Source organism: Ovis aries, chromosome X (genome assembly GCF_016772045.2).
Source record: "Ovis aries strain OAR_USU_Benz2616 breed Rambouillet chromosome X, ARS-UI_Ramb_v3.0, whole genome shotgun sequence".
NCBI lineage: Eukaryota > Metazoa > Chordata > Mammalia > Artiodactyla > Bovidae > Ovis > Ovis aries.
In genome coordinates, this window is record NC_056080.1 from 80,443,575 (window position 1) to 80,451,890 (window position 8,316).

Consider the following 8,316-nt stretch of genomic DNA (forward strand, 5'->3'; position numbering starts at 1 on the left):
TCCCAATTTATGCATTCTTTTTGTCTCTTAGTTTTGTTGAAATTTTTTTTTTTGGGGGTGGAGGGGGAGTTCCATGCAACTTATTGCCTTTGTGACATCACCGGAAGAGTCAAAACACTGTCTCACTTCCTTGCACTTTCTTAAAAAAATTATTTTATTGAAATATAGCTGATGTACAATATTGTGTTAATTCCCTTCTCTGATTGTCAACCTGATGAGAAGAACTGACTCATTTGAAAAGACCCTGATGTTGGGAAAGATTGAAGGCGGGAGGAGAAGGGGATGACAGAGGAGGAGATGGTTGGATGGCATCACCAACACAATGGGCATGAGTTTGGGTAAACTCCGGAGTTGGTGATGGACAGGGCGGCCTGGCGTGCTGCAGTCCATGGGGTTGCAAAGAGTCGGACATGACTGGAGAGACTAAACTGATACTGATACTGATTGTGTTAATTGCCACTGTACAGCAAAGTGACTCAATTATATGCACACATGTTCTTTCTCATATTGTTTTCCATTATGGTTTATCACAAGATATTGAACATAGCTCCCTGTACTATGTAGTAGGACCTTGTTTCTTAGCCATTCTATAGAAAATAGTTTGCCTCTGTGAATCCCAAACTTCCAATCCTTTCCTCCCCCATCCCCTCTCCCCCTTGGCAATCACAGGTCTGATCTCTATGTCTGTCAGTCTGTTTCTTAGATGTTTGTGTCATATTTTAGATTCCACATATCAGTGATATCATGTGGTGTTTGTCCTCCTTCTTCTGACTTACTTCACTGTATAATAATCCCTATCTCATATTCTTTTTTTTTTTAAGAGTTGTCCAGGCTGTTCTTTTATTTAGTTTTTTTTTTCCAGAGTTTATTTTATTTTACTTTAAAATACTGTATTGGTTTTGCCATACATCAACATGAATCCATCACGGGTGTACAGGTGTTCCCAATCCTGAACCCCCCTCCCAGCTCCCTCCCAATACCATCTCTCTAAAATATTTATTTGGACATGGTATCTTCCATCATCATTGTAGCATGCAAGAACTTTTTTTTTCAGTTGAGGCATGTGGGATCTAGTTTCCTGATCAGGGATGGAACCTGGGTCCTACACATTGGGAACATGGAGTCTTAAGCCACTGGACCACCAAGCAAGTTCCCAGGTCAATCTTTTCTTACGTCTATTGTTCTTAAGGAAAAGATTCCTCTAAGGTGAGCCAGGCTCAGTGGCTCATTTTAACTTAGAGCAACTATTTGCTGCTTTACGAGTTTCAGCCATCTAACAGGATTCTCCTAAGTCAGCTCTCATTCCAGCTGCTGCTGCTAAGTCGCTTCAGTCGTGTCCGACTCTGTGCGACCCCATAGACGGCAGCCCACCAGGCTCTGCCATCCCTGGGATTCTCCAGGCAAGAACACTGGAGTGGGTTGCCATTTCCTTCTCCAGAGCATGAAAGTGAAAAGTGAAAGTGAAGTCGCTCAGTTGTGTCCAACTCTGTGCAACCCCACAGACGGCAGCCCACCAGGCTCCTCTGTCCATGGGATTTTCCAGGCAAGAATACTGGAGTGGGGTCCCATTGCCTTCTTTGCTCATTCCAGCAGTGCTCTGCATACCTGCTTGGGAAGCTCCGAGGGAAGCAGATGAAATTAATTAGGATACAGCCTATCAAAGCCAGGGCAAGTATTTCACCAGCTGTGTACCTTCTCACAACCATGGCAAAGGCCACAGAAGAAATATTTTTACCGCTTAGAGTTCCATAGTCACTGTCCTTTTTGACTCACTCCTCCTCTCTTCAGCTCTCTGTCCTGACAGTCTCAGCCAGTCCACCATGTTTGTTCTCCCAGAGGCATAAGGATTTCTTTTTAGCTTATTTTTGTGGTTTACCCAACTAACCGGGAAATCAGGCCTGTTGGGACAGAAGGTAAAATCAAGTAAACAGTCCTCTGAATGTCTGGGAAACGGCTGCTGGGTCTTCAACTTCAGGAGACACTTGGGTCAGCTGTGCTCTTCTACGCGGGGTCCTCCTCATCCATCACCACGTTGTCGCTGGTTCATATTCTTTTTTAAAGGAATGAGTTTGATCAAATGAGTAATTAGCACCTACTGATATGATCAAGCTGGTTCCTCTAACTTGCTAAGTAATAATTTCTATGAAAAGATTTTGTCACGTTGAATTACCTTTGTATTTTTGGACTAGACCCTACTTGGTCATACATAATATCCTGATCTTTTGTTACATTGAGGGAATCGCCACAGTTATTTTTTCCATTTGCTTATAAAAAAAATATAGGCATTATCTTTTTTGACTTCAGGTTAGGGAAGGACTTCTTAAGACCAACGATAAAAGGCATTAATCAGTTATAAATTTTGGTATATTTAACTGTGCTAGAATTGGGGACTTCTGTTTAGCAAAGACTCAAGAAAGTGAAAAGGTAGGCCATAGACTGAGAAAATATGTGTAACATTTGTAACTGACAAAAGATTAGTATCTAGAACATAGAAACAATTCTTACAAATTAGTGGATGGGTAAACAAGGGAAACAGCAACTGACTTTATTTTCTTGGGCTCCAAAATCACTGCAGATGGTGACTGCAGCCATGAAATTTAAAGACACTTGCTCCTTGTGTTGTAGCTAAGCATTCTGGGAAACAAACTCACTCAGAAGGACAATGCAGATAGTGGAGTGCAGTTTATTACACCCGCAGGCCAAAGGAAGTGTCTCCTCTCAGCCAAGGATCCCAACCAGTTTTTGTGAAAACCTTATATACCCTAAGTGCCCAAACCCACATCCCCAAATTCCCTGAAACTAGTCTGAACAAAGGAAAAGAAAGAAATACAGTTAACTGGTGATTCATTTGCCTTAAGCCTAGGTAGTTAACAGTGGACAATTATCAATAGGCCTGTGGTCATACTCCAATAAGCATAATAGAATTATGATTCTGTTTGGTTACACAGATAATTAGGGTATTCTTTTAGGGAGAGTCTAGGTACGAGCCCTGGGGTTCTTCCTTTCGGGGTCCTGATTTTCCAGTTGGTATGTTGTTTCCATAGATACTGGGCATATAGCTCAAAGTCCATAGTCTGGCCCAAGATGGAGTCCTGCTTTCAAGATGGAGCCTGTTCTATCTGTTTCCTCCTTCACTTGGAAGAAAAGTTATGACCAACCTAGACGGCATATTAAAAAGCAGAGCTATTACTTTGCCGACAAAGGTCCATCTAGTCAAAGCTATGGCTTTCCCAGTAGTCATGTATAAATGTGAGAGTTGGACTATAAAGAAAGCTGAGCATCAAAGAATTTATGCTTTTGTGGTATTGGAGAAGACTCTTGAGAGTCCCTTGGACTGCAAGGAGATCAAACTAGTCAATCCTAAATAAAATCAATCATGAATACTCATTTGAAGGACTGATGCTGAAGCTGAAGCTCCAATACTTTGGCCACCTGATGCGAAGAACTGACTCACTGGAAAAGACCCTGATGCTGGGAAAGATTGAAGGCAGGAGAAGAGGACAACAAAGGATGAGATGGCTGGATGGCATCACCAACTCGATGGACATGAGTTTGAGCAAGCTCCAGGAATTGGTGATGGACAGGGAAGCCTGGTGTGCCGCTGTCCATGGGGTCACAAAGAGTCAGACGCGACTGAGCAACTGAACAACAACAAATCAGTAGGCAAATGAAAAAAAAAAAAAACACTACAAAAAAGGGCAAAAATCAAAACCAGGTGCAACATAAAAGAGAAAATGCGAATGGCCAGGAAACCTGGGAAGGAAAAATTTGCCTCACCAGTGTCAATGAAAATAATCAATAAGCAATCTATAATAGAATAGAAAAGAGTTTTAACTGAGCCAAAGTGAGGACTCTGTGGTGACGCAAGGATGAAAAAGCAGATGAAACCAAGGAGGGCCTTGGAATGCAGGAACAGAAAAACTACACCTTTATCGTCCTTCCCTCCCCCATGTAATTTCAGGTCCTCCTGAGCAGGATAACCTGTCTCCACTCCTACCCCATAGGGAGAAGGTATTTGCCTTACTCTTCCCTCCACCCTTCCATTGTGGCTCAGCTGGTAAAGAATCTGTCTGCAATGTGGGAGACCTGGGTTTGATCCCTGGGTTGGGAAGATCCCCGGGAGAAGGGAAAGGCTACCCACTCCAGAATTCTGGCCTGGAAAATCCCATAGATTACAGTCCATGGGGTCGCAAAGAGTGCGACACAACTGAGTGACTTTCACTTCACTTCCTTCCACCCAGTATACATGCCTCATACAATCAGCAAATGACCCACAAGACCCTTATCCCACTTCTTGTACCCGGGGTATAAAAATGTGAGTTGAACTATAAAGAAAGTTGAGCGCCGAAGAATAGATGCTTTTGAACTGTGGTGTTGGAGAAGACTCTTGAGAGTTCCTTGGACTGCAAGGAGATCCAACCAGTCCATCCTAAAGGAGATCAGTCCTGAGTGTTCATTGGAGGGACTGATGCTGAAGCTGAAACTCCAATACTTTGGTCACCTAATGTGAAGAGCTGACTCATTTGAAAAGATCCTGATGCTGGGAAAGATTGAAGGCAGGAGGAGAAGGGGACGACAGAGGATGAGATGGTTGGATGGCATCACCGACTCAATGGACATGAGTTTGAGTAAACTCTGGGAGTTAGTGAGGGACAGGGAGGCCTGGAGTGCTGCAGTCCATGGGGTCGCAAAGAGTTGGACACAGCTGAGCGACTGACCTGAACTGAAGGACCCCTGTTCAACATCAGTTCTCCCTTGAGCTGGCCCGCTATTCTAACAGCGTCTCCCACTCTAATAACCTTTATTTCTCTCTCACTCTGCCTCATGTCTGGAAATTCTTTTCCAATCCGTGACCAGAACATGACAGACTCTAGCCTGAAAGACAGCTTCTCAGAGTCAGTCAGAGCCTGAAAATGTGCTCTGGAGATGCACGGTGTTCAGAGCTGTTCCATAACTTGTCAGAACAAAGAACATCAAACAAGTCAAGGATACATTCCTTTAAGTTTTAAAAAAACACAACAAAACAACAACAACAACAAAAAACAGACCAGCATGTATATGATGAGTCAACAAAGCCTTGGCACCTGGGAAGGGAGCCTTTTCATCCAAGCAGCCCCAGGAAGGGGGGCGTTTCATTTTTATTTTTATCATGGACATTCTTTACTTCTGGTCAATGTGTCCTTTTCTTTCATAATTAAAACAGATGTACAGTCTATGCTCAATAAGCCACAAACAGGCTTAAATTCGAGTTAAGTCATGCATAAGCCAGAATGCCTTCCCCAGACCTCAGTGCGTGAACATTTCTACCATAATTAGTAATCAGGAAAATGCAGGATCATAGTGAGAGAGCATTTCCACCCACCAGTCTGGCAGACATGAAGTCTGAAAAAGCCCAGTGGTTAACATGGCAAATTTTGTGTTATAGATATTTTTTCCCAATTTTAAAAAGCATGAGAATGATAAATCCATCTGTGGCCTATTGTCGCCATGGGGCATTGGAGCAGTGGGGTCAGGATGGTATATGGCCCTGTGCCAGGATTGGGTGGTGGCTTTATAGGTGTTAATGAGCTTTATTCTTTAAACAAACAAAATGAAAACTAGCCTTGAGTGGACCTGTCTGACAGATAGTGAGTAATCCAATTCTCTGCATCTGCATTAAAAAAAAAAAACAACAACTAGAAAAGCAAATACCCATGTTCCCATGATCCAGGACTTGTTCTCAAAATGAACATGAGAAGCCCCTTGGGTCCACCATTTGCTTCCTCTATGTCATCAACAGGGTTTTCAGTTTCGTTACATGGAATAGCAAGAATAGTCCCTGACAACTACTGTCAAGTGATCTTTGACAAAAGAGCAAAGGCAATTCAATAGAGAATGAATAATCTTTTCAACAAATGGTGCTGGAACAACTGGATGTCCATATGCCAGGAAAAAATAACCTAGACACAGACTTTATGTCTTTCAAAAAATTAACTCAAAATGAGTAACGTGGAATGTGAAACTAAAAAATCCGAAAGATGATGACCTAGAGGAAAATCTAGGTGACTTTGCATTTGGTGATGACTTCTTTGGCTACACCACCAAAGGCACGAGCCATGAAAAACACAAAGGGAAACCCAAAGAATTAGGAGAGTACAACCTCTTCATTCTAGGATTCAGGCAGGAGGTAGATGCCCCTGCACCAACCTCCTGTAAACCAATTGGAGATTCATTCCCTGTGGACCAAAACTCCAAGATGAGAAGAACAGGACACACACACAAAAAAAAAAAAAAGAAGAAGAAGAAGAAGAACAGGACAATTAAAGGAGGAGACTAGGCCCTGTCCAGACCACATTTCTCATTCTAGAAGTCAGGAGACCTCTCCGACCATGCATGCACAGAAAGGCTCCTTGGAGGTCAAAGTTGGGGAGTGATGTCAAGGGATGCTCTACCCACAGGCCTCTGGGATAGACTCCATCTTGGCTAAGAGATGTGTGTGGACACATGGGAATATCCTGAGCTGTATGGACTGTGAACCAGGCAAATCAAAATGATTGGCCAAAGGAATGCCCCATATAAGTGATTTAAACTACCACGAGGGTGTGACTCAGGGAGTCTCCCTCTGAGTCTGCCCATGTGTCTACCCACACATATTATTGTCTTCTTTTCCTTTTCCTAAACACTTCACTTGCTCCAATACTGTCTTTGTGGGAATTCTTTTTTTCTATATATATATATTTATTTATTTATTTATTGGCTGTGCTGGGTTTTGTTGTGGTGCACAGGCTTCTTTAGTTGTGGCATGCAGATTTAGTTGCCTTGTGGCACGTGGGATTTTAGTTCCCTGAGCAGGGATTGAACTCATGTCTCCTGCATTGGAAGGCATATTCTTAACCACTGAACCACCAGAGAAGTCCCTGTGGGAATTCTTTCCTGCAAAGCCAAAGGGACAGGGCCTTTGTCACTGACCACTGGTCTAGTGGCTAGGATCTGGTGCTTTTTCCACCTGAACCTGGCCTCAATCTCTTGTTGGGAACCCAAGTTTCACTCCAAGCTGTTGCAGGCCGGGGCCACCCACCCGAGATCAAGATGACAGATGACAAAGAGGCCAGGCTCTCGAGAGATGAGAAGCTGGACAGTTTCTTGGTTGTGCTCTGGCCCCTGCTTCCCTGGGAGCTCCCTTCTGGGGACGCCAGTGGATAAAGTCATGAGTGACTACTCGGAAACAGGGCTTCCCATTGGGACACCCAGCAGGGCAGGCGTGAGGAAATATAGAGTCACGATAGCACCAGTCCAGATCAGAACCTGGGCCAGAGTCACCTTGGTATTTAATGGCCATGGGGCTTACAGTGGTGATACACCCACCTTGTCTGTCTCTTGTCTGTTGCAACCTGGTTGCCTGCCATACCTGTCTCCCTCCTGCTCTGCTAGGGTGTCCCTCCCCGTCCTCCTCTTTGCTGAGCTCAGATCAAAGCCCCTGCTCCCAGATCCATCTTCTGGCTCCCATGTTCTTCTCCCACACTCTCAGGTTTCGTACATTTGCTTTTTTTTTTTTTTTTTTTTTGATTGCTGGAAGACATGGACCAGAAGACATGGACTCGACCTTCAGCAAGAAAAGGATTTATTTGGCATGAGGCTGGGTAGATCACCCAATGAGCAGGATGTCTCATCTTAAGCAAGTCTCGAGATGCGCAGCTGTCACTTATTTTGAGAGTGGTCCAGAGTATGAAAGGGTCCTGCAGAAGGTCAGAGCTGCAGACCAAGCTGCTAGGCCACTAGAGCTAGAAGATGCAGCCAGTCTAAAGGCTCAAGGGGATCTGTCCATGGTAGATAGTGATGGCAGGACAGAGTTTGGGGGAAGGCCTCAGTAGAAGGATCCCAGCACATATCCATAAAGGTCTGGAGCAAGGCCATATCTTCCATGGCAGAGCTATTCACCACTGAAAAAGCAGCTGCTGTCATGCTACTTGGCTGTGGTCCAGACTTCGAGCATGATCCCAGGATATCAAGTGCCTATGTGATTGGTGATGCCCATCATGACCTGAATATTGGCAGACCCACTGAGCCCTGCAGCCAGGTGGGCATGACAGCGATCCAGCAGAGAGGGCACCTTCCCGACCAGGTCCACCTGGGGCCCAAGGCCCAAGTCAGGTACATGGACAGGTAGTCAAGACCCCAGGTCACCTGCCTGCATCATACAGTACCCTGTTCCAGCTCACACCTGTGGGCTTCTGAGCAGAGGTTCCCTATGACGGACCTATGTAGGAGATACACTCAGACCTGGCTCCTGGGTGTGTCACCATGGTGAGGTGAGTACTCCAGGTGGGCAGGACACTT